At 27.4% G+C, this 6,000-nt stretch overlaps 1 protein-coding gene across 1 annotated transcript in view; it reads right to left on the reverse strand.

Annotated features, from left to right (window-relative positions):
• The window catches only part of LOC119605500, a 44,876-nt gene extending 39,706 nt beyond the window's left edge, over nucleotides 1-5,170 (reverse strand). Inside the window, exon 1 of the mRNA XM_037958654.1 lies at nucleotides 4,631-5,170. The gene's annotated coding sequence lies outside the window, so the exon portion shown is untranslated. The remainder of the gene's footprint in view (nucleotides 1-4,630) is intronic.
• Nucleotides 5,171-6,000: the final 830 nt, after the last annotated feature.

Genomic DNA, 6,000 nt, shown 5'->3' on the forward strand with positions numbered 1-6,000 from the left:
AGTTCTAGTTCAGTTCTAGTTCAGTTCTAGTTCAGTTCTAGTTCAGTTCTAGTTCAGTTCTAGTTCAGTTCTAGTTCAGTTCTAGGTTCAGTTCTAGTTCAGTTCTAGTTCAGTTCTAGTTCAGTTCTAGTTCAGTTCTAGTTCAGTTCTAGTTCAGTTCTAGTTCAGTTCTAGTTCAGTTCTAGTTCAGTTCTAGTTCAGTTCTAGTTCAGTTCTAGTTCAGTTCTAGTTCAGTTCTAGTTCAGTTCTAGTTCAGTTCTAGTTCAGTTCTAGTTCAGTTCTAGTTCAGTTCTAGTTCAGTTCTAGTTCAGTTCTAGTTCAGTTCTAGTTCAGTTCTAGTTCAGTTCTAGTTCAGTTCTAGTTCAGTTCTAGTTCAGTTCTAGTTCAGTTCTAGTTCAGTTCTAGTTCAGTTCTAGTTCAGTTCTAGTTCAGTTCTAGTTCAGTTCTAGTTCAGTTCTAGTTCAGTTCTAGTTCAGTTCTAGTTCAGTTCTAGTTCAGTTCTAGTTCAGTTCTAGTTCAGTTCTAGTTTAGTTCTAGTTCAGTTCTAGTTAGCAGTTCTAGTTTAGTTCTAGTTCAGTTCTAGTTCAGTTCTAGTTCAGTTCTAGTTCAGTTCTAGTTCAGTTCTAGTTCAGTTCTATTTCAGTTCTATTTCAGTTCTAGTTCAGTTCTATTTCAGTTCTAGTTCAGTTCAGTTCTACTTCAGATCTAGTTCAGTTCCAGTTCAGTTCTAGTTCAGTTCTAGTTCAGTTCTAGTTCAGTTCTAGTTCAGTTCTAGTTCAGTTCTAGTTCAGTTCTAGTTCAGTTCTAGTTCAGTTCTAGTTCAGTTCTAGTTCAGTTCTACAGTTCTCAGTTTAGTTCAGTTCTAGTTCAGTTCTAGTTCAGTTCTAGTTCAGTTCTAGTTCAGTTCTAGTTCAGTTCTAGTTCAGTTCTAGTTCAGTTCTAGTTCAGTTCTAGTTCAGTTCTAGTTCAGTTCTAGTTCAGTTCTAGTTCAGTTCTAGTTCAGTTCTAGTTCAGTTCTAGTTCAGTTCTAGTTCAGTTCTAGTTCAGTTCTAGTTCAGTTCTAGTTCAGTTCTAGTTCAGTAGTTCAGTTCTAGTTCAGTTCTAGTTCAGTTCTAGTTCAGTTCTAGTTCAGTTCTAGTTCAGTTCTAGTTCAGTTCTAGTTCAGTTCTAGTTCAGTTCTAGTTCAGTTCTAGTTCAGTTCTAGTTCTTCAGTTCTAGTTCAGTTCTAGTTCAGTTCTAGTTCAGTTCTAGTTCAGTTCTAGTTCAGTTCTAGTTCAGTTCTAGTTCAGTTCTAGTTCAGTTCTAGTTCAGTTCTAGTTCAGTTCTAGTTCAGTTCTAGTTCAGTTCTAGTTCAGTTCTAGTTCAGTTCTAGTTCAGTTCTAGTTCAGTTCTAGTTCAGTTCTAGTTCTTCTAGTTCAGTTCTAGTTCAGTTCTAGTTCAGTTCTAGTTCAGTTCTATTTCAGTTCTAGTTCAGTTCTAGTTCAATTCTAGTTTCAGTTCAAGTTCAGTTCTAGTTTCAGTTCTAGTTTAGTTCTAGTTCAGTTCTAGTTTCAGTTCTAGTTCAGTTCTAGTTCAGTTCTAGTTCAGTTCTAGTTCAGTTCTAGTTCAGTTCTAGTTCAGTTCTAGTTCAGTTCTAGTTCAGTTCTAGTTCAGTTCTAGTTCAGTTCTAGTTCAGTTCTAGTTCAGTTCTAGTCAGTTCTAGTTCAGTTCTAGTTCAGTTCTAGTTCAGTTCTAGTTTCAGTTCTAGTTCAGTTCTAGTTCAGTTCTAGTTCAGTTCTAGTTCAGTTCTAGTTCAGTTCTAGTTCAGTTCTAGTTCAGTTCTAGTTCAGTTCTAGTTCAGTTCTAGTTCAGTTCTAGTTCAGTTCTAGTTCAGTTCTAGTTCAGTTCTAGTTCAGTTCTAGTTCAGTTCTAGTTCAGTTCTAGTTCAGTTCTAGTTCAGTTCTAGTTCAGTTCTAGTTCAGTTCTAGTTCAGTTCTAGTTCAGTTCTAGTTCAGTTCTATTTCAGTTCTAGTTCAGTTCTATTTCAGTTCTGGTTCAGTTCAGTTCTACTTCAGATCTAGTTCAGTTCCAGTTCAGTTTTTGTTACAATTTAGAAAATTTTCTATAAATTAAAATCTGGTATTTAAAATTTTCGATAAATTTTCAGTTTTTATAGAAAATTTTTCGATAAATTTGTTTTGGTGACAATTTAAAATTATTTTAAAATTTTATTTTAGAAACAGAAAGTGAGAGTTTTATGTTTTATATATTTACCTACGTATTTCCTGATCTTATTTCTAGGTCATTCTAAAATAGGAAATTTAGATTTAATCATAAACGAAAGTTTTTGCGAATTTTAATTAAGAATCATATATTACTTGTTTAAACCATTTAGATATTATTTTTGTATAAATTTTAATTTGAAAAAGCAATTTTTATTAAAATTTCAAATTTATGAAAAAAAAAACTGGTTTGAGAAAAAAGCTGCTTTGAACTTTAACATTTTCGTTTAAAATATAAAGTAGGAAATTAAAAAAGATCAATAAAAATTTTAGTTTTAAATTAAAATCCAAAAACTTTTGCTCTTTTAAATTTTATGAAATTTAACATGGAGTCTTTTAAATAGTTTTAGTATTTATTTAAAGTTAATCCTTCATTTACACTTTTTGCTCAATATGGCGATTTGTTTAGAAAAGTTTGTGTTTTAAGTCTTTTGTTTATACTGTCTTGAAAAGATTTGTTTTGCAAAAGTTTACCACTTAAGTAGGTATTTTCTGTATAACTTAAAAAATTCTCTGTAAGGCGACCAATTTACAGGAGTTAATTCTTAAGTTTTGAATTTACTTTTTTAACTAAATTAAATATTCAGTTTTAAGTTTTATTTGTTTGTTTTAAATTTGCATATTTTTAAAATTTTGACTTTTTCTTTTTTTTCGTTTTAGGTTTCAGCAACCTTAAAGAAAGTTGTAAGTATACAAGATTTTCTTAATTTACAAAATATTTTTTCAAAAGAGCGTAAATAAAAACATATTAGAATTTAAAAGTTCTTAAGCTAATTTATTAACATGTTAGTAATCAATTAAAAACAAGACAGAATAACACAAAATTCCCGACACTTGACCCTGTTATATAAAATATAGACAACATTAATAACTGTATTTATAAAAATTTCAAAAAATTAAAAATAGGTTACAGAATAAGAGATTTTTATAAAAAAATTATTATAGAAATGTTTTCAACTTTTTTGATTTTATTAAACGGCCTAACACGAGCTATTAAAATGTTGAATTTTGACACATTTTTTTCTCAAAAATATATAATTTTTTGAAAAAATTTTGGTTTTTGTAGAAATTTTAATTTTAGTTCAGTTCTAGTTCAGTTCTAGTTCTAGTTCAGTTCTAGTTCTAGTTCAGTTCTAGTTCAGTTCTAGTTCAGTTCTAGTTCAGTTCTAGTTCAGTTCTAGTTCAGTTCTAGTTCAGTTCTAGTTCAGTTCTAGTTCAGTTCTAGTTCAGTTCTAGTTCAGTTCTAGTTCAGTTCTAGTTCAGTTCTAGTTCAGTTCTAGTTCAGTTCTAGTTTCAGTTCTAGTTCAGTTCTAGTTCAGTTCTAGTTCAGTTCTAGTTCAGTTCTAGTTCAGTTCTAGTTCAGTTCTAGTTCAGTTCTAGTTCAGTTCTAGTTCAGTTCTAGTTCAGTTCTAGTTCAGTTCTAGTTCAGTTGTAGTTCGATTAATTTTCAATAAATTTTCTTTTTATAAAAAAATCGATTAATATTTTTTTTTTTTGTAAAAAATGTTCAATGTTTTTTATATAAAAATTCAATAAAATGTATTTTTAAAGAAAAATTTTCCTTTTTGAAGAAAAATTTTCGATACTTTTTTTGAAATTTTCCATAAATAATTTTTTACAAAATAATAAATTTTTTATAAATTTTATATTTTGATAGTTTTTTTTGTTTTTATAGAAATGTTCGATTAATTGTATATTTTTAGAAATTTTTTTTTTGGTTTATAGTAAAATTTCGATAGATTTAATTTAATTTAAAAAAATGATTTTTTTTTATAAAAATTCAATGAAATTTCTTTTTAAAGAAAAATTTTCTATTTCGAAAAGAAAAAAATATCGTTAATTTTTTTAAATTTTCTAAAAATTATGTTCTTTTACAAAATAATTTCTGTTTGAAGCATATTTAAAAAAAAATAGATTTTTTTTAATTAAAAAAAACATTTAATTAAATAAATTAATTAACATTTTTCCCATGTGATGTAAACATTTGTTTAATTTATTTTTATGAAGTTACATTCAAAGTTTAGAATGTCAATTTTGAATTAATGACTTTTTGTAAACAATTATATTTTTTCTAAAACTATTTAAAATTCATAAAGACTGAACATTTAAAAATATGCATTAAATTACTAATTCTTTTTATTTTTAAAATATTTTTACTCTAAACAGTTATTGAAGAACAAAAAAAAAAAAAAAAAAACAGCTAATTGCTATAAACAGACAACAAAACTCAAGACAAATTTAAAAACATTAATTGTATTTAATTATACAAAAATGAAAAAGAAAAACTCAGTTAAATTTAAAAGTCAAGGTTGTTGCCATAATTATAAATAAAACATTTTTTTTTAAATCGAAATAATTAAAAAACGTACCTTTTTTTGTATAAAATAGTATTTTAATAATAAATCCCTTTTATTTGAATTGCTGGGTTAGTGAAGTTTTCTTTTCTTGGAAAAAAATCACTTTTTTGGTAGTTTAAGAAAAAAAATTTGATTTTTTTTATGAAAAATATAAAATTTTCTTAATTTGTTTAATGTTAGTTTTTTTATTATTATAAGTTTTAGTTATAAACAAACACACAATCAATTAGTGTTAATAATTTAATCAAATTTTCTTGTGATAATTTTATTGTGGGTTTGTTGTAGTTGTATTACTTAAAATTTTCTTATCACATGGAGAACACTTTTCTTTTGTTTTTCATTATAGATTTTCTTTGTTTTTCATATATTTAACTATTTTTCGTTGCACTTATTAGAAAAAGCTTTCTTTTACTTATTTAATATTTTTTACTTTTAAAACTTTAAAACCGTTTCTTTTTTAAATTTTTTTCTAAATTAATTTTTTTATTTGTTTGGCAGTGCTCTGTCTGGCGTGCTTTGTTAACCGCTCGCCTTAAGGTGCTAAAGTAAACTAAACATGTAACGGTGTTGATCACCACAAGTTACCACCAAAAATTCACTCACTCACTCACTTGCACCAACACTAACAATAAAAACAAAATATTTCAAACTACAATGACAGCTACAAAAACAAACAAAACTTTTGCACTTTACTAAGAATAAACGAACGTTGAAAACGAAGTGTTTTTGTTTGTAAAATTTCCGAACTTTAAGCTTTAATTCAACAACAACAATAACAATATTAGGGAGTAAAAAACAAGACTTTAACAAACGACCATGGCATTTTTCTTCTTCTTCTTTATTTTTTCGGTTTATTAAGTCAAAGCATAACAAATACTCATACGCTCACATATACCAATTAAATTATAAAACTTTGCAGAGAGTAAGCTAAATTAAATCAATGAGAAACTAAAGGAGAGTCAATACTAGATTAGTAGATAGACTATTTATTGATTGGAGTCTTAAAGTGTTTGGAAATTATTTGACTAATCCATACACTAATCCTTAGATTTGTCCCTAGACTAGTTCATGTACTAATCCCTATACTAGTTCAAAGATTTGTCCATTTACTAGGCCCTAGACTAGTTCATAATCATGTTCATAAACTAGTCCCTATACCAGTCCATAAATTAGACCATAAACTTTTCCATAGGCTAGTGCCTAAAGTAGTTCCTATATTAATCCATAGTTGCTAGACTAATCCATATTTTAGTCCCTAGACAAGTCAATAGTATAATCCATAGACTGAACTAGAACTGAACTAGAACTGAACTAGAACTGAACTAGAACTGAACTAGAACTGAACTAGAACTGAACTAGAACTAGAACTGAACTAGAACTGA

Source organism: Lucilia sericata, unplaced genomic scaffold (assembly GCF_015586225.1).
Source record: "Lucilia sericata isolate MDLA Ls3-8-SP2 unplaced genomic scaffold, ASM1558622v1 Contig000491F_arrow, whole genome shotgun sequence".
NCBI classification, from domain to species: domain Eukaryota; kingdom Metazoa; phylum Arthropoda; class Insecta; order Diptera; family Calliphoridae; genus Lucilia; species Lucilia sericata.